Raw genomic sequence first — 20,795 nt, forward strand, 5'->3', positions numbered from 1 at the left:
AATATCGAAGAATGTCCTCAGGTGAGGATAAAAAAAAAAAAAATGGGCAGAGGAACTATATAGACACCTCTCCAAACAGGACATACAAATGCCTAAGAGACATATGAAGAAATGCTCAACATCACTAATCATCAGAGAGATGCAAATTAAAACAACAATGAGGTATCATCTCACACCTGTCAAAATGGCCACCATCAACAAATCATCAAAGAACAAGTGTTGGCGAGGGTGTGGAGAAAAGGGGACTCTAGTACACTGCTGGTAGGAATGCAGACTGGTGCAGCCACTATGGAAAACAATATGGTGTTACCTAAAAATATTAAAAATTGAACTTCCATTTTACCCAGTGATTCCACTTCTAGGAATATACCCTAAGAAGCCTGAAACACCAATCAGAAAGAATATATGTACCCCCATGTTTGTAGCAGCACTATTTACAATAGCTAAGATCTGGAAACAGCCCAAGTGTCCATCAGTAGATGATGGATAAAAAAGCAGTGGTACATATACACAATGGAGTACTACGCAGCTAGAAGAAAGAAAGATCTCTTATCCTTTGAGACAACATGGAGGGACCTGGAAAGTATCATCCTAAGTGAAACAAGCCAAACAGAGAAAAACAAGTATCATTTTATCTCACCTATTTGTGGAATATAATGAACATAACAGTCTGAGGAATGGGGTAGTCCCAGAGATGTGGAAGTGGGGTACAGACTGACAATCCCCAGAAGAGGGGGTGGAGGAGGAGATAAACCACAGAACTTACATGCATGTATGCATGAACAATGGACATGGACAACAAAGCTGGGGACAGGGCAGGGAGGGAGGGGGAGGGGGGAATCAATGGGGAGAAAAGGAGAAACATCTGTAACAAAAATTAATTAATAAAAAAAAAAGACCAAAAAAATAAAGAAGTAAAGGATCTCTTCACAGAAAACTACAGGTCATTGAAAAAAGAAATAGAGAAAGATATTTAAAAAATGGAAGCATATACCTTGTTCATTAATTGGCAGAATTAACATCATCAAAATGTTCATACTACCCAAAGCTATATATAGATTCAATGCAATCCCCACCAAAATACCAACGATATACCTCACAGAACTAGAACAAATACTCCAAAAGTTTATATGGAACCAAAAAAGACCCCGAATAGCCACAGCAATCTTGAAAAAGAAGAACAACGTAGGAGGGATCACATTACCAGACATCAGGTTATACTACAAAGCCACTGTAATCAAAACAGCTGGTACTGGCACAAGAATAGGCACATAGATCAATGGAACAAAATAGAGAACCCAGAAATTGACCCATGACAATATGCTTAATTAATATTTGACAGAGGTGGCAAGAGCATACAGTGCAGTCAAGACAGCCTCTTTAATAAATGGTGTTGGGAAAATTGGACAGCTACATGCAAAAAAAAATGAAGCTAAACCACCAACTTACACCATATACAAGAATGAACTCAAAATGGATAAAAGACTTAAATGTGACCCATGAATCCTAGAAGGAAATGCAGACAACAAAATTTCAGACATCATACACTGCAGAATTTCCACTGATACATCACCTAAGACAACAGAAACAAAGGAAAAAATGAACCCTTGGGACTACATCAAACTAAAAAGCTTCTGCACAGCAAAAGAAACAACCATCAAAATGGAAAGGGAACCCACTATATGGGAGACCATAATTGCCAATGATACATCAGATCAGAGGTTAATTTCCAAAATATATAGAATACTCACACAACTCAACAAAAGGAAGACAAAGAACCCAATTTAAAAATGGGCAGAGGACCTAAAGAGACACCTCTCCAAACAGGACATACAAATGGCCTAGAGACAGATGAAAAAATGCTCAGTGTCACTAATCATCAGAAAGATGGAAATTAAAACAACAATGAGGTATCACTTCACTTCAAACAGCAAGTGCTGACAAGGGTGTGGAGAAAAGGGGACCCTGGTGCACTGCTAGTGGGAATGCAGACTGGTGCAACCACTATGGAAAACACTATGATGTTACTTCAAAAAATTAAAAATTGAACTGCCATATGACCTACTGATCCCACTTCTAGGAATATACCCTAAAAAGCCTGAAACACCAATCAGAAAGAATATATATTCCCCTATCTATGTTCATAGCAGCACTATTTACAATAGCTAAGATCTGAAAACAGCTCAGTGTCCATCAGTAGACGAATGGATAAAAAAGTCGTGGTACATATACACAATGGAGTACTACGCAGTCGTAAGAAAGAAAGATCTCTTATCCTTTAAGATGACATGGAGGGACCTGGAAAGCATTATCCTAAACAAAACAAGCCAAGTAGAGAAAGACAAATATCACATGATCTCACTTATTTCTGGAATATAATGAACTAAACAAACTAATGAACAAAATAGACCCAGAGTCATAGAAGTAGGGTACAGACTGACATGCCTTAGAAGGGGGGGGGGATAAACCACAGAACTTATATGCATGTACGCATAACCGATGGACATAGACAACAAAGCTGGGGACGGGGTAGGAGGGGATAAGGAGGAGAGAGTCAATGGAGGGGGGAGAAACATTTGTAACAAAAATAAGTTAATAAAAAATAAATAAATACATACATAAATAAATACATAAAAGAAAAAGAAAATGCCCTGTATGAATGGCAAGCCCACCCTATAGTTGAAGGACATAGATAAATACATTTTCTGTGTTGTGAACAAGAAAATGAAGCAGCTGCTTCCTCTTCCATTTCTGTGAGAGCCTCCATAGAAATGTCTTGCTCTAACTTCTTGTAATGTAAATAAATTCCTCCAGGGAAGAAAATCTTCCCAGTGTCTCCAGATTCACATCTCAGCAATGTTTCCAAATTCCAGTTTTATCCTCTCTTGAAATACAAACACATACCTGTGGGGTTAGGTAAATCTCTCTGGAATTCTCACTATCTATACAGTTGTAAATTAATTTCTGAGACTTGCTCTTTGGTAAGATTCCAAGTTTCGGGTAGAATTTTTTTCTGAAAGCCCTACTGTGCAGAAACATAGAAACATTTTCTCTGTAGTTCCACATCCTCTCCATGCCATCACCTGGCAACCCACTCAAAATAGTAAACTGGAGCCACTGGAAGGCTGACCTTGTTAGTTTCCCATCTCAGGAATTACTTTCCTTTGTTGCTTAATGTCCAGTGTTTTGAAAACTGATGTTTTGTTCCAGATGAGAAAGTAAATCTAATCCCTATTACTCCATCTTGGGAGGAAGCAAAAGTCTCATGTTGCTTCGTGTTGCTTTGCCTTTGCCCTTGTTCTTTTCTGTCTAGTATAACTTTACTATATATATATTTTTAAAAATCCTCTTCTTATTATTCACTTTTCAAAGTTGAGAGTCTTAACTCATACGTAAGTTTTTCTCAACTTTCTCATGCACTTTTAGGTATCTTATAGTGAACATGTTTGTTCCTGCCAAACACGCCTCCTGTCCTCACTTCTGAACCTAACCATGATTTTACTCAGGTTTTCACCCTTCCCCCATGTAGCTATGTGCTTTGAGAGAGGCTAACCTCACCCCTGCTCCAGATTCTAAGGGTAATCTCATTCTTCTTGGCAGCGATTCGTACAGGATTGGCACATAACCCATGGCTGGCTAATGGGATGAGAGAAGTTGACTAGTAGACTTCTGGAAAAAGCGTCTTCACTCCTAAAAAGAGATAAAAAAAAAAAAAAAAAAAAGAAATGTTTTCTCTTCTTCTTCCACATATTATATTTGCATGTGTTTATATTTTGTGCCCCCTTACTAACAGTCTGAGAATGGAGCCAACACTGTTAGAGCAGAAAGATGGGAAGAATTTGGGTCATTGACAGCATTACTGGGCAGAAGAACTTCTCAACACTCAGTTATGTCAATAATAAAATTTCAAATTATTTAAGATAATTTGAGTTGGGTTCTATTTCTTCACTAGAAATATCCTCACCAATGTACTACTTTTGCTCCTAAGTGCCCTATCATTTGGTAGATGCCTCATTTTCAAGTATGGATGGCTGCACATCTGTCTTCCCTCTAGGCTCTAAGCCTCTTTAAGAGTCAGCAGGACACAGTGCATCTCATCTCTCTAGAACTTTACACAGAGTAAATGCAGAAGGTACACTGAATAAATGACTGTTCCCCAACTCCCCAGAAGGTTGTGAGATTTCTATCAATACTATTAATAATAGCTAAGATATATTAAAAACTTAAGAATATGCCAGCCACATGCATATCTCCTGCAACCTTCCCAACAACCCTGTGGAATAGATACTATAACAGTATTACATTTATTTTACAGTAGGAAAACTGAACATTTGGAAAGTTCAGTAACTTGCCCAATCTTACTCAGCTAGGAAGTGGTGGAACCTGTTAGGAGCTCAGCTGAACTGTTAAGTGTCAAAGTGGCCAATTAAACAAAATAAGCCAAAATAGAAGTAACAGTGAAGCCTTCAATCACTTATATGATAGTAAAAGCAAGAGGCTAAAACCAAAACAAAGCACCAACTGCCCCCGTTCCATTATCCCCCATGGAACGGCACACTGGCCAAGAGTCAGGTGAATTGGTACAGATGTGGGCACTACTTCACTGTTGGGGGCCCCAAACAAAAGAGTCCTGCAGTTTTATGGACCTGAGATCCGGGGGGAAAGCTGGGAAGAGTTAGGACTATGAAAATACTGAGTACTGAGTCACAGTGGGGAAAAGTATCTCAAAGTTTCCCCCTCCCCTCAAACCACATGAGACCCTGGAAGACACATCTGAAGAACTTCACCTCAATCCCCAATTAAAGGGAACTAGGGATGAAGATGCCTGAGCCAGGAATGCAAATATTCAAACCACGTGACCAGCTAGAGGGGCCTGCAACTCCCTTCGGAGACTGTGATACAACAGCTGCGCACTGAGTCTGGTGTAGGGAAGGCAACTCTCCCCCTGATATCTGTCAGGTAGAGCATTTGTAATTGCTTATGGTTGGACCCAAAAAATCACACATTGGATTACTGGCCAGGAGCCAGACTCCTCAGGACTCAAGTTACTTAACCACTAGAACTTTTCTTTGGAAAAAAAATGACCTTAATTTATTAATTTCTATGTCCCCTGAAAAAGTCTAGCACTGGACTTTGGTACATGATACTAATAAAGAAGAATTGAACTGGAGAGAGTAGAGAGAAGGATAGTTGCTAAAATTCAAATATTAGCCAAAAATTCTGTTTAACTATATAGTTTAAGTTAATTTCTTCTTAAAGAAATAAATTGATACTTCAAAAGCATAACTCATTAGTTCTGAGTAGATGTATTCAGGATCCTGCTAATGAGATCTCCTCAATAAAATCTAAAATTTTTCAAGTAGTTCATGTCATGCTCAACTAGTTCATTTATTACCTTTTCTACCTTGTCACTGAACTCATAAGTATTTCATCAATTATAAAATTCTACATTCTTTTCCTTTTTCAAGCAAACCAAGATGTCTAGACACTCAATAAATATTAATTAGTGAAGATGATGAAGGTTAACTTGATGTTTCTTTCCCCTAATTGCATTTGAAGACCTTTAGCATCATTTAGCATTTCATTTGAAAGCTTTGGTAGAGCACATTTTAAATCTATACATTGTTAATTTATATTGCCAGGTATTGCCATCTTTCTTTGTTCAAAAGGCTTTGCAGTCATTAATTACATATTCAGAGTGATGGGAATAGATTCAATTTACTCTGAGAATCTTAATGCATTCAACGTTTTTTGTACGGCTGAAATCTGGAGATGCCAAAACAGCTTTCTGTCCTGGGGTCATTCTCCTTTCCTCTCCCTCCTTCTGTCAGAATAGTAAAGCAGGGTTATACAAAATAAGTTTACAGTGTCAAAGTTAGATGCTTCCTTTATAGCTACAGAACAACAACATGAAACCCTATCCATTTGTATCTGGTTTCTCATTCTTCATACATTAACCAAACACCCCTAAAGAGAGAAACTCTGGGAAGGTATTAAATGAGAACATAAAGTGAATTTCATACATATATATATTTTTTAATAATATGTCCTTTATATAAGTTAAATTCTCTCTGGAATTTGTTAACTTTCCCCTTAAATAGGCCTCTCTGGCCCTTTTCTACCTCCATTCCCTCTTTCAATGTGAGCCAGCCCACCACCCAGACACATACACACACACACACACACACACACACACACACACACACACACACCATGATCTTCAGGTCTTTAAGTAAACAGATTCTCCAGTGTGTGGAAATGACACTTAAGGAGCCTATTTAAAGTTGTCTTAACCTATCAGATCACCATGGTAAAGGTGTTACAATTAGGGAACAGCAGCCTCCCTCATATAGTGTGTTCATTCTATGCTGTCCAGATCTCAGAAAATAATTCCAGTCGATGCTTACCCTAGCCCTGGGTTTCTAGCTCCATTTGAGTTTTTAAAGTTTCAGACTCAGTTTTCTTAACAAATACTTACAATAAAATTATACAAAGCAAGTCTCTAGTTTCTCCTCCAATCAGGCTTCTTTTGTTAACTGCTAGTTCATTTCTTCCTTATCTGCTCCCCTTGTCTAGCACGTGACAGAGCCTTCTCCCAAATATTTTGTCTCCTAAGGTGTTATAGATCATATCATTGTTATATCATGATCACATAAACAAGATAAAAATAGGGAGCAGAAGGTTTAGAGTAACTGAAGTAGCCACTGGTGTTTTCTTTTTAATTCAGAAAGGGTATACACAGTGGCACCAGAGTCAGGGCCCCTATTTTAAGCTATGAAAAGAGGGGAGATGGAAAGTTCAAGGGAATAGTGTCTTTTGGTTCATAAAGGAGACCATACTAGAATTTCTCCAAAGATGGGGTCTATGATTTTCTTTTCATTAAATTAGTTGATTGATTGAAGCAAATTGCAAATTTTTAAGGGACTTAAATATATAAGATTAGTACTAGAAGTGTGCATTTAATTTGGGCAGATAAAATTGTGATCTTAAATTGGGAGAACAAACTCCTTTGATATAGATAAAAACTATCTTCCCCTGCTTTACTCCGGGCAGAAGTTTACAGATAGTAGAGATACTTTAGATGATAAGAAATATTCCTCTATATTCCCAAAAATCACTGAAAAAGGAGTCAAAATGCCTGAGTTCTAATTTAGAACCACCTTAGATCTGGTGATGTGGATAACCAGCCTTTCTGAGCCATAGTTTCTTATTTGTAAAATAAGAATAAAGAAACCTAATTCACCAGGCTGCTGTGCATAGCCCTTTGTAAACTCTAAAAGGCGACATAAATAAAATGAACCACTAATATGAAGATCCAAGCACATTTCCAAAACGCATTGTCACCGTTAAAAAATACAGAACTACGAGTTGGTGAGCCATAGTCAAAGCTACTGATGTAAGGAAGTGAGATATTTTCTGCATAAAAGACGTGTGTGTTTTTGCCTGAAAAGATAGTAAGTATTCTCTACGAAGATCTGAGACTCACCCTCATCATTACATTGGAAGGTTTAAGTCTGGCAGGGTACACTGCCTGAATCTCCTAAGCAAAAGTAATTTTGACCAGAAACACAATGAAAATATATTGTTTTCCTATATACAGTAATTATACTGCTATCTAACATTTATGAAATTATTGCTATGTTCCAGGCACTGTTCTGAGCACTTTACCAGCTTTATCTAGTTTAATCCTCCCTGCAGTGTAGGTGCTATTATTATGATTAACCTTATTTTCCAGAGGAGATTTATAAAAGCTACATAACATGATGGAGGTAATATAGAGACACGGAGGTAACAGAGACTTTAACTCACACTCTTAGTCAATTATTTGCTCTCCCTTCTTTCAAGCTCTAGATAATTAATCTTTCCAGAAATTGTGGAAAGCCCAAAACTCTCCCCCAGGATTCCTGTAAAATCGTGGGGTTGGACAGGGTGTCAGAGCAAAGAGCACTACTCTATCAAGGTTCCCTTTGGCTCTCATCTCCTGCTGATGGTTTCCCTGTTTGGGACTACACCGACCCACAAGTGGACTCAGGTTGCTTGTAATTTACGTGGAAAGTTTTTTTTGTTTTCTGGGTTTTTTTTAGGCTCTGGAGATACAGGTTATAGCTCAGTAGTGGAAACAACTTGAAATTTATTTATTTTTTTCTTTTTAATTAGATGTATTGGGGTGATACTGCTTAATAAAATCATATAGAATTCAAGTATACAATTCTATATTATATCATCTGTATATTGCATGTGTATCTACCACCCAATCAAATCTTCTTCCATCACCATTTACTACCCTCCCCACCCATTCCCTCTGGTAACCACCATTCTGTTGTCTGTGTCTATGAGTTTTTGTTTGTTTTTCTTGCTTGTTCATTTGTTGCTTTCACTTTTATATTCCACATATGAGTGAAATCATATGGTTCTTGACTTTTTCTGTCTAACTTATTTTGCTTAACATGATATTCTCAAGGTCTATCTGTGCTGTCACAAATCACAGTATTTCATCTGTTCTTATGGCTGAGTAGTATTCATTGTATATATGTACCACAGCTTCTTTATTCAATCCTCCAGTGAAGGGCACTTCAGTTGTTTCCACGCCTTGGCCACTGAGAATAATGCTGTAATGAACATAGGGTGCATATATCTTTGAGAATAAATGTTTTCAGATTTTTGGTGTAGATACCGAGAAGGGGGTTGCTGGGTCACATGGTGGCTCTATTCTTAATTATTTGAAGAAACTCCAGACTGTTTTCCATAGCGGCTGTACCAGTTTACATTCCCACAAGCAGTGGATGAGGGCTCCTTTTTCTCCACAACTTCTCCAACCCTTGTTATTACTTGTCTTGTTGATAATAGCCATTCTAACAGGTATGAAGCAATATCTCATGGTAGTTTTTATTTGCATTTCTCTAATAGCTAGTGAAGTTGAAATTTAATTTTTTTTTCTTTTCTTTTTTTTTTATCCTCACCCGAGGACATGTTCCCATTTTTTTGTTCAGGTAGAGTGGGAGGGAGAGAGAGGAACAGAGAGAGAGAGAGAAACATCGATGTGAAAGGAACACATTGAGTGGCTGCCACCTGCACGACCAACCAGGGCCGGGGAAAACTGCAACCGAGGTACATGCCCTTAGCGGGAACCAAACCCAGGTCTCTCAGGACCGCAGGTCGACGCTCTAACCGCTGAGCCAAACCGGCCAGGGCGAAATTTAATTTTTAACAATTCTATTTCCACGAGTACCTATGCAGTTTCTACAACTTGGGCTCTAGCCTCCTGCCTTGTTGTTCAGCTGTTCTCTCTCTCTCCTTCTCCACCCTCTCTCTAGTCTCCAGTCTTTTTATTCCCATCCTCAAATTTCTGTCCCATTCTGTTGTCTCTTATTTCTTTAGTTCCTGACATCCTATACTCTCAGGATCCCATTGTCCCCAAGTGATTTATCAAAATAGTTTTCTAATCAAAGATAGCTCCTGTCCTATGAGAAATTACAATGAGAGCATTTTCACCTTGACATATATTCATTTAATAAACATTTATTCCTTCGAGGTAAAAAAGGGGGGATGGTATTACATAAAACCAGAGTGATTTTTGATATCTTGAACTCTCATACTGCTAAGCCACTGAAGAATAATTAATAGAGGAAATCATAAACTCAAAGTCACTGTAATTATGATGATCACATCTGCATAACTCATCTTAATCTATTATAAATTCATTACAGCAGAGGAGTGCTCTCACCCCAAAACATTAAAATATTCTGTTATTAGGAGAGAAAACAACCTGGTGACATGACAATCTGCCATGTTTTTTTAAAACTACCTTCTCCACCCAAATATTCTGGCAGCTTCTCAGGCCCATCAGATATCCAATTAGAAGCTAATTCACTCCAGTTGTCAAGACAGTTGGCTTTATTAGCAGCATTGCTGGGTTGTAAACACTTGCTTTATGCTTTCTAACATAATCAATTACTTTCTCCCACTTCACTCCCACTTTGTTAATGAGTTCACAAAATTATAATTTAATCACAAACATGCTGCCAAACTAACTCAATCTCTTTTACTTGCCCATGACTACCACTTTTTATCCATTCTTTCATTCATTCACTCACCAAATATTTATGGAGAGCTTTCTGCGGACAAGCTTCAGAGATACAAGCAGGAAGCATGGTGTCTGCTCTCAAGGATCACCCAGTGTAGTGTAGGAATCATGCTGTACAATTATGCTTAACTGAGAATTATAAATGTTATTATTCACTCATTTGAACCACATTTTGAGGCTCACCAACTATTCTAGGCATCTATATTATATTAGCTCATTTAATCTTCACAACACTACCACTTCGAAGGGAGCATCATTAACCTCATTTTACAGACAATATAACTGGAGATCAGAGGTCCAGTAACTATCCCATAGTAACTGGTAAAAAACTGTTAAGGGGTAAAGCACAGATCTGAAACCAGGTCTGTGTGACTCCAAGTGCTGTGGAAATAGAGAGGAGGAGGTTGCTAACTCTGCACAAGCAGTGAAGGCTTTTCAGGGCAGCAAATGCTTAAACTGATCTATAAGGAGTTCACCATTTACTAAGAAAATCGGATAGTATTTATGATGGAAATAATTGTATTGTATAGTCAAAAGCTCAATTATATGCTGTGCCCTGGTTCCATCTTACCATTCTAGTGCAGTGGGGAAATAATGAATTAAGACCAGTCATTCTACCGCCAATACTTCCCAGAGTACACTCTCCTTGAGGGCAAGGGTCATGCCCTACTTATTTGGTGGTCCTCCCACAGCCCAGCACAATGTCTTACAGAGAGGGTGCTCAATTATTGTTTGAAAAAATGAATTTAAAATTGTGTAGTCAGATGGAAGGAAGGAAGGAAGGAAGGAGGGAGGGAGGGAGGGAGGGAGGGAGGGAGGGAGGGAGGGAGGGAGGGAGGGAGGAAAGGAGGGGGGAGGGAGGGAAGGAAGGAAGGAAGGAAGGAAGGAAGGAAGGAAGGAGGAAGGAAGGAAGGAAGAAAGGAGGAAGGGAGGGAATGAAGAGGACAATACAACTAATTTTTATTATAGGGCACCTTACAGTGTTTATTTTCTAAAATATTCTCAAGGTAGTCTTAGAGTGCTGAGTCAACTCTCTTATCAATCACTTTTTGAGAGATAATTGCTGGTGTATAATCTTAGCAACATGATTATACCTTTGGTTGTGATCCAGCAGCCACAAGACTTGGCACATGCTTGAGTCATGATAGACACCTCTTTGTGTATAAAATCCTGGCTAAAATGGTGTGGGTAGGTTTACAATATCACCCTTTGTTAATAATTTTTTTTAATCCTCACTCAAAATATTTTTAATTGATCTGAGAGAGAAAGGAAGGAAAAGAGAGAGAAACATCAATGCAAGGGAGAAACAAATATCTATCAGTTGCCTCCTGTATGTGCCCCAACTGGGGACCGAACCCGCAACCTAGATACGTGCCCTGACTGGGGATCAAACCCACAATCTTGTAGTGTGTGGGACCATGCTCCAACCAACGGAGCAACCAGCCACGGCACCCTTTGTTAATATTTAATTATAGTATTATACTTCTGTAATAATAGAAATGATAGCTTGCATTGTTTACCAAGTTTACTTTTGAAGTAGTTATACCTCTGTTATCACCTCACCATAACCCTGTGAGGTCTTCCACAGCTTACGGAGCCACGGTTTAGGTAGGCAAGCAACAGGCTCAGGGAGACCAAACTCGAGGTCCAAACCCAAGTCTCCTGATTCCTGACCCAATCTTCTTTCCATTCATTCAGTCTCCTTCTCCGGGAAGAAAAAAAAAAAATTGCCTTGAGGAAATATATTTCAGTATTTCTCTTTGTCTCTTTCTCTCTCCATTTCTCTGTTTCCTTTACACACACACACACACACACACACACACACACACTAATATATGCACACATTTTTGTCTTACTTTGCAGGAATTTGAATTTGCTCTGAGTACCACTTGCCTCTAACAGTTTTAACCTTATTCATCTGGCCTTAGATGGTCTCCGTATCATTTTGATAATGGTTTTTAAAGTGAGTCCTGAATGAGGTTCAGTGGTGCTTGATCCTGGCACTCTGCCTGACTTCACACTCCTTTTATTAATTCTTATGATCCAGCCTATACTTTCATTTCTGACAGGAGTTAACTTTTACTCTACCTTATTGGTATTTTTTATAGTCATTCTTCTCATACATCTGGCTAGGTTTTGGTTTATGCCCTTCCTTCACATCCTCCAGGTAAAAACCACTGCTCTGAGAAGTTTCTGGCCTAGACACTGTCCAGTCACACTTCAACCACATGACTATGGAATTGAAAGGGATAGTATTATACATATAAGCCCTTTCAGTATTAAAAAACTACATGTAGATTTTTCAACCAGTTGAATCGGTTGGGTTATTTTATTCCTTCCTCATTTATGTCTGGAAAACCATCTTAGAATTTCTACTGTCTTCCAGCTATACTGAGGTTATAGAATAGAAAGTTCTGCTTGCTGTCTGCAACTCAAATTAATCATGTTGGAAGTGGTTGAGAGAGAGGGCAGGGGTGGAATAGAGGCAAGAAGGAAATATGTGACAGGTCATGTCATTAAGCAGCAGCTGATGACCAGCTTGCCTTGTTAAACACCTCAAAGGAGCAAGTGTAGATGCTTCCTAAAACCAACCTCCAGTAGCCTGACAGTGAATACCTTGATTGTGGTTAAAGCTGATGGGGAGCCCTGGCCGGTTTGGCTCAGCGGTTAGAGCGTCCGCCTGCGGTCCCGAGAGACCCGGGTTCGGTTCCCGCTAGGGGCGCGTACCTCGGTTGCAGTTTGTCCCCGGCCCTGGTTGGTCGTGCGGGTGGCAGCCACTCGATGTGTTCCTTTCACATCGATGTTTCCCTCTCTCTCTCTCTCTTCCTCTCTTTCCCTCCCACTCTGTCTGTACAAAAAATGGAAAAATGTCCTCGGATGAGGATAAAAATAAATAAAAAAATTTTTTTAAAAGCTGAGGGGGAAACGGCTACAGGCTCAAACACAACGTGGTTGGAGGTTCTCATGCAGATCTGACATGAGACAGGGGGTTCAAGGCTACCTTCTTCCCTAGACACAGATCCTCCCTATCATTTGTTTTGACATTTCTAGCCAAAAGGTGTCCAGCTTTTCTATAATACCTCAAGTGCACTGTGGTACCTCAAAGTACCAGAACTTATTTTGGTCCAACAAAGAGTTATAGAGAGTCTACTGTATGCCAAGCATGGTCTTAGGCACTGAGTATCAATAAGGTATAACCTTTGTCTTTGGGAGCTCTCAATCCCAGGGAGACAGACGTGTGACATCTGTGATCAGAGAGATATTCAAAATATTAACTATCCTCATACTATGGACACCAACCAGTTAGAAGGGATGTTGGCCAGTGCAGATGGGCATGCCAACTACAGGCCAGCCCTGCTTATAATACCACACAGTAAAAACGGTGGCAGAAGATTCCATGGGAGCTCAGAAAACATTCAATTAACACATAGATCAAGGTACTACATGGTCAGAATCCTAGACTTTGAGGATTATTTTAGACCAATAAGGCGAATACTAATAAAGATAATGACAAAATTACCATATCTAGTACATACCACATACCAACTCTGTGTTAAGAACTTTCCAAGTTACATTATATGATTATCACAATATCGCCTTTTAACAAATAAGGAAACTAAGACTTAGTGCGATCAAGTGAATTACCCAAGATCACACAGGGTTTTAATAGAATTTAAACCATAACAATCTAATTTCAGACTTTGCACTTATCTCTGAAATCTGAGGTATTGATGCTCCTTTTTAGAAAAGGGGTTTTCGCTAGTGTGAATTAGGAATATTTTAGATAAAGATAGATTGGTGAAGTCCTTATTCAAAAAGTCAAACCCAGGTCAATATAAGTGAAGGTAAATACCATGTAGCACAAAGCTAACAGTCACTTTTCTTAAGAACCCTTGAAAAAAGGATATGCAAAGAGAGCCATTGGGTAAATATTGTTCAAGATGCCTAGTGGGCACAAGGGACTCTCGTTACAACTCTGAAGAACCTTGTTGAAAGTATTAAAATAAAGCTGTCTTCTGAAACATGCTTCTGGATCACAGAAACAGTCCCCTAGTCTGTCTTTTATCAGTTTTATGGAAACACCTTTTTGAATCTGAATAGTTGACCTGTTCCCACTGCCTGATCTACATGTAGAATCACATAATTTTCTCCTGGAATAGAAGAAATAGCTATGATGTCAGTCCAGGAGAACTGTAGCTTCACTGGGAGAGAAAATATCAGAATACTGAAGTCTCTAAGTAATAGGACAAGGATGAAAATGTCACCAATAGCACTGATTTTTCATGGCGCCCTTCCAAAAGTCGGGATCACAGGTCACAGAAAATTTTTATCTGTGGATTTAATAGTATAAAAGTAAGGAGCAAACAGCTTCCCCCACTCTCTTCTGTCAAAATGCAAAGATTTCTATTTGAAAAAGAGGAAGTCCCAAATGCCAAGGTTGAGAATATCATGGAGGAACAACCTACTGTTTTAAAGGGGAAAAAAATAAAATAAAGTAGCATTACCCAGAACAGCCAACACAATATTGAAGAAGAACAAACTCGGAGGACTGACACTACTCTACTTGACCTTTATGCTAGAGAAGACCAGGTTGTTTTTAACCAAAAACCCTGTTTGAAACTGTGATCTAATTCGGTCCTATGGCTGAAATTGGTGACACCAAATTTCTACTTATCTCCCAATTACTAGATTTATTTTTCCAACTGCTTACTCAGCATCTTCACTTGGCTATCTCATGAACATCTCCAACTTAAAAATGTCTAGATTCAGAACTCTTAATATCATTCAAAAACTTGCTCCTTTCCTAGTCTTTCTCATCTCAGAAAATGACATCACTAACCATCCTGGTGGTTAGTCGCAAAACCTAGAAATCATCCTTAAATTATTTTAGCCTCCACTTATTATCGGTTGCCTCTTCTAAACCTATTAAAAATGTCTCTACTTCCTTCCATCTCTATTGCTACTATTCTGGTTGAAACAACTGTCTTCTTCATATGGCCTATTAAAAAGCACCACATCTGGCATCTTGACTTCTCTTGCCCCAGAGCATCTTTCTACAGGATGATTCCTTTGCAAGTTTTTATTTTAAATAATCTCAAATTTATAGAAAAGTTTCAAGTGTAGTACAAAGAACTTAACTTTCTGAAATATTTTAGGGTAAGTTGCCAATGTGATGCTTGACTCAGAATACTTTAGTGTACATTTCCTGCAAACAAGGGAATTAGCGTATATAACTACACTATACCTTTCAAAACCAGGAATTAACATTGATACATTGCTACTATCTAATCTGCAAACTCCTTGCAAGTTTCACCATTTTTCCCACTAAGTCACTTACAGGAAAAAGATACAATTCTGAATCATTGTTGCATTTGTTTGTCATATTTCTTCAGTCTGGAATGGCTCCTCAAACTTTCTTTGACTTTCATGACCTTGACATTTTTTAAGATTTTAGACCACTTTTTGTGTTTTTTTGTTTGTTTGTTTGTTTGTTTGTTTGTTTGTTTCTAGAATGATCCTTAATTTGCTTTGTCTGATTTTTCCACATGATTAGATTTGGGTTACACATTTTCAGCAGGAATATCACAGAAATACGTTTCATTAAACCCCATCAAATGCCATGCACTTCTAATTTCTCCTCATGCTAGTGATATTCACTTAGATCATTTGATAAAGGTGGTATTTGCCATGTGTTTCCACCCTGAGGTTATTCTATTTTCCCCTATAATTAATAGGTATATTTGCGGGGAGGTGTTTTGAAACTATGTTACTATCCTCTTTTAACCAAACTTTCAATTTATATCTATTTATTCATTAATTTATATCACAATGAACTCATGGGTACCTACTTTATTCAGTGAATTATAAATTTTGCTATCATTACTGTTCCCAGTTGCTATCATAACTGCCCCCCAGAGAGGAAATTTGTGGTAGGTTAATTCTTGGTCTCTTTCCTGGGTATAGAATTTGCCTCCAAAAGGAAATTTATGACAATCCTCATTTCTAGGCAGTGTCTACTTTTTGCATCTGTTGAATCCCAAATGTCTTCAGCTTAAAGCAATATTTATACCAATTCTGGGGTTCCACATGGGTCTCCATATTGACAGGCTATTTTCCAAAATGATTTTACTATTTTACATTCTTACCAGCAGTGGATAAAAGTTCTGATTGCTTCACATCCTTGCCAACACTTGGTATGATCAATCATTTTAATTTTAGCCATTCTAGTGGCTAAATATGTAGTAGAATCACATTGTGGCTTCAGTGCATTTCCATAATAACTAAATGATGTTGAGCATCTTTTCATGTGCTTACTATCCATTCATATGTTTTTACTGGTTAAGTGTCTGTTCAAATATTTTCCCCATTTTTATTGGATCACTTGTCATCTTATTATTCAGTTGTAGGAGTATTTTATAGTTTAGACACAAGTCCTTTGTCAGATATGTTTTATAGATATTTTCTCCCAGTTTGTGCCTTGTGTTTTCATCTTAATAAGTTTCCTTTTGAAAATCAAATATTTTATTTTGGTGCAGTACATTTCCTTCTAAGCTGTATCTCACAAGTTTAGATATATCATTATGTCACTGAAATCCACTTCAAAATACTTTCTGAATCCCAAGTATCCCATTTTTGGGTTCATTACTCACTTCTTTCTTCTATTAAAACCAGAGACAGAATAATGACCAACTTGGGTGATGTCAATGAACAGTTTACAAAATAGCTCCTCACTTCATTTAAACCCAGCAGTACTATTAGTTCTATTTCACAGATGAGGAAACTATAATGTAATCAGGAGATTAAAATGACTTTACCTAAGGTTGAAATATCAGTAAAGACAGATTCAAGCCTTACTCGGGTCATCTGACTCTAAATCTCATTTTCTTTTCACTGTACTTTACCTAGATCTCTGAAGGTCTAAGTTAATATATTTTATTGTTGAAAGTATTACAGGTGTCCCCCTTTTTTCCCCATTGACCACCTCTTTCCCACTCCCACCCTCTTCCTGCTTTCCCCAGCCTAGTGTCCGTGTCCATTCGTTGTGCATATATGCATATAAGTTCTTTGGTGACAGTTTATATTTTAAAAGAAACTTTCCAGTGTATCCAAAGGACTCCCAGCTTTCTCAATATCCTATTCCCAGACACAACAGTCACAGAGACTAGGCAATATTTCTGCCCAGCTAGACCTCCCTGACCTTTGACGTCATCCTCTAATGGCTCACCTGGCTAATGAAGCAGAGTTCACCCACTGCGATCCAGGAGGCTTGCATTTCATCTCTATTCAGCAATTTCAATGGCTTAGAAAGTGGTTCGCAAATTAGCTCTTTGAAGACTCCCCTTAGGAGTCCAATCAGTCTTGGATGTAACGTAGGGAACTGGACTTCTTAACAAGCATCTTCAGGTAATTCTGAGGCAGGATGTTAGTGGATTTCCTGAATCTGGTAGGGATTGTTGTAGAGGGTAAGGACCAGGTGAGAGAAGAGGAGGTGAGAGAAGTAGGCAGAGGATGGGTATGAAGTGCCCTCTAAGCTCTTCTTAGGGATTTAAATTTTACCCTAAAAGTGCTGGGGAATAAACGAGGTTTTTAAGCAGAGCAGTTACATAATAAATTTAGGTTCAGGAAAAACCTTGATGGTGAAATATAGAGAAGAGACGAAGGAGATCAAAGACAGGAGGCAGGGAGAGCAGTTGGAGGCTGTTACAGCATTTCAGGCAGGAGAGGCTGGGGGCTTGACTGCAATAGTGGTGGTAAAGATGGAAAAACTTTAAGAAAAACAATTAACAAACATTAAGAGGCAACACGCAGTGAAAGGGTTCAATGAAGTGGAAAAATGTCTGACAGCAGAATGTCAACTGCTAGGAAGGAAGGGTCTATCAACAAAAACTCAGATTAACCCCAGACATAGTCATCGGGGGCCCAGGGGAACCTTCCTCACCCAGAGGACTTCTTGTATTGTGACACTTCCTTGGCTCTGTCCTTCCAGGACACTTACAGTTTGTGTTAACAGAGGAAATTTACTGCCTCAGATCATAAAAGGCTGTCTCTCACTCTGGAATCTGGGCGATGACCACACTAACCACAGCCGTATTTTTCAGCAGAGGCCTCTCACAAGCAGTTTTATGATTCTCTCTCATGAAAGTCCTTCCCAACCAGCCCCACATTCCCTATGTTGTGCCTTGTTTATGGGCTCCGGTGCTCTGCCCTTCATTATAGCATCATCACTCAGTCTGCTATAAAGCTTGGGAATGAACTTGGTCCTGAGTCTAACATGAAATATATTCAAAGAAACCTTGGCATGAATGGCCACATTCTAGCCCCTGGATTCTGTGAACAGCCTCTCATGAGCAATGTAAATCTAATTTGTGGATTTATATACACACACTATGTATTTATTCTGTCCAATAATATTTTTAATCATATCAAAGGCCATCTCCCTGGACTAGTACAAAAGGTCATAGGCTCAAATCCCACTGAGGTTGCCTCCTGATTAAGTCCATTATATTTTTAACCCATATATACTCATGTGACTTTATTATTTTTTCTAAGCAACATCAATCAGTCTAATAAGTTGATAATCATTTCCTTTGTGTCCAATCAAAGGAAGAAAATTACCAGGGAAATAAAGACATTATGGACTAGAAAAGCCTAAAAAGAAAAGGCAGGGAAAATCACTAAAATTGCCAAATAAGGCCAATTTTAAGACAACACGAAGCCCTACTCAAACCAATTAACTCTTATCCTGGGGTGGGGAAAAGGTGTGTTTTATTTTATTTTTTCCTCACCGAGGACATTTTTGCATTTATCTTCAGATAGGGCGAGAGGGAGAGAGGTAGGAAGAGAAAGAAACATCAATGTGAGAGAGACACATCGACTGGCTGCAGGGGCCGGGGACGAACTGTAACCAAGGTAAGTGCCCTTAGAGAGAACCGAATCTGGACTTCTCTGGTCCATGCACTGACACTCTAACCGCTGAGCCAAACCGGTCAGGGCCAAAGGTGTGCTTTAAAAACTCCTCAAGTATTCCTAATGTGGAGGGCAAGGAACCATCAGTGATTTGATGTCGGTTTTTGAGCATCCAAGAATCCAAATTTGACATGTTATGGAACAAAGATTAATCCAAGCTACCTGTGCCTTCTGGCCTTCTTCCCCATACTAAAATGTCTAACTTCTCTCTTAGCAGAACTTTTAAGGGAAAAAAATGATGATTTGAAAGACCCTTTTATTTTTCACTTTGTGTTTTAAAAATGAATAGAGCTTTATTGTTTATCTTTGAAAAACATAAATCAGACAATGTCATTTTTAGAAATAAGTATGGCTTTGCTGCTTTTTTTTCATCCTTTAAAAACATCAATTAGACTGTGTCACCTCCCCGGAGCCTCATTCCTTACATTTGCAGGGCCTGGGCAGAGGGACAAATGGAAGCTACATGCTATTAATTTAAATGTTTAAATTGATAGATAAAAACCAATAACCTGTTAAATAAAATATAGCCCCTATATTTTTGCAAAGGTATATGTATAAAAAAATCAAAAGGTATGTGTATAGATTTTACAAGATTAAAAGTTGACAAAATAGCAGAGATGACTGCATAGTGTTCTGGTGATGGGCCAGCAATGTTTGCACAAATAATAAAATAAAGATATACATAGCTTGTAAATTATTATCTGTTTATGAAATAAAATTTATTTTCTTAACTTTATTTCAGTAAATTTATAATTATATTGTTATAGTCACCATTTTCATGTAATTTGTGTTCAAGTAACACAACATCAAATGAGATTCCCTTTTTTGGGTTGTTATAGTTGTTAGTTTTATTTTAATTAATTTCAACTTGGAGAAACTTTCTCTTGCTGAGATAGTCACAACCAGAAAAACTGTAAATATAATTCGTAAGCCAGCATTTAGATTAAAAGTAAACCTCAAATTTTATATATCATATTTAAATATTTTAATAAAGTTGTATATGATAATTATTGTTGTTGCAGAAAGTATTACAAAATATTTTAATTTTATATTATCAAATTGTTATCGTTTTATCACTCTTTTCACCAAAAGCAAAACTAGAACTTGAAGAACCTATATGATATATGTGCACAACTGTTTGTGTGTGCTTGTGTGCACATGCAAATGTGTGTGTGTGGTGTTTGTATGTGACATGTGGAGCCCACTACAGCAGAGAGCTCAGGACCAGGCCCCAACTTATCGGTCTAAAGGCAAAACTGCTTCCCTTTTTATAACCCTTTAATGGCTTCCCTTAGAATTAAACCTCCAACCAGGGCTGGGGACAAACTGCAACCAAGGTACATGCCCTTAGCGGGAACCGAACCCGGGCCTCTCCGGACCGCAGGCCGACGCTCTAACCGCTGAGCCAAACCGGCCAGGGCAGAATTAAACCTAACTCCTCACCAAAGCCACATGCCTTACAAGGTCTGACTTCTGCCCAGCTCTGAGCCCCAGTCATCCTCCCCTCATGCCCTCGGTCACTCTGCTCCAGCTACAGTGGTTACTGGTTTACTCTGGGACACCACAACCTCCTTCCTGCCAAACAACTTGCATTTGCTATTTATTTCCTCTGACTAGTACAGCTGCTTTCAACTCTTTACATGGCTAGCTTTATGGGTCCTCCAGGTTTCAGTTTGAGACAGACAGCATCTGTAGTAATTCAAGGACAGATTCTGGAGCTAAACTCCCTGGGTCCAAATTTGGC

This window comes from Molossus molossus, unplaced genomic scaffold, assembly GCF_014108415.1.
Source record: "Molossus molossus isolate mMolMol1 unplaced genomic scaffold, mMolMol1.p scaffold_m16_p_1, whole genome shotgun sequence".
Lineage (NCBI taxonomy): Eukaryota > Metazoa > Chordata > Mammalia > Chiroptera > Molossidae > Molossus > Molossus molossus.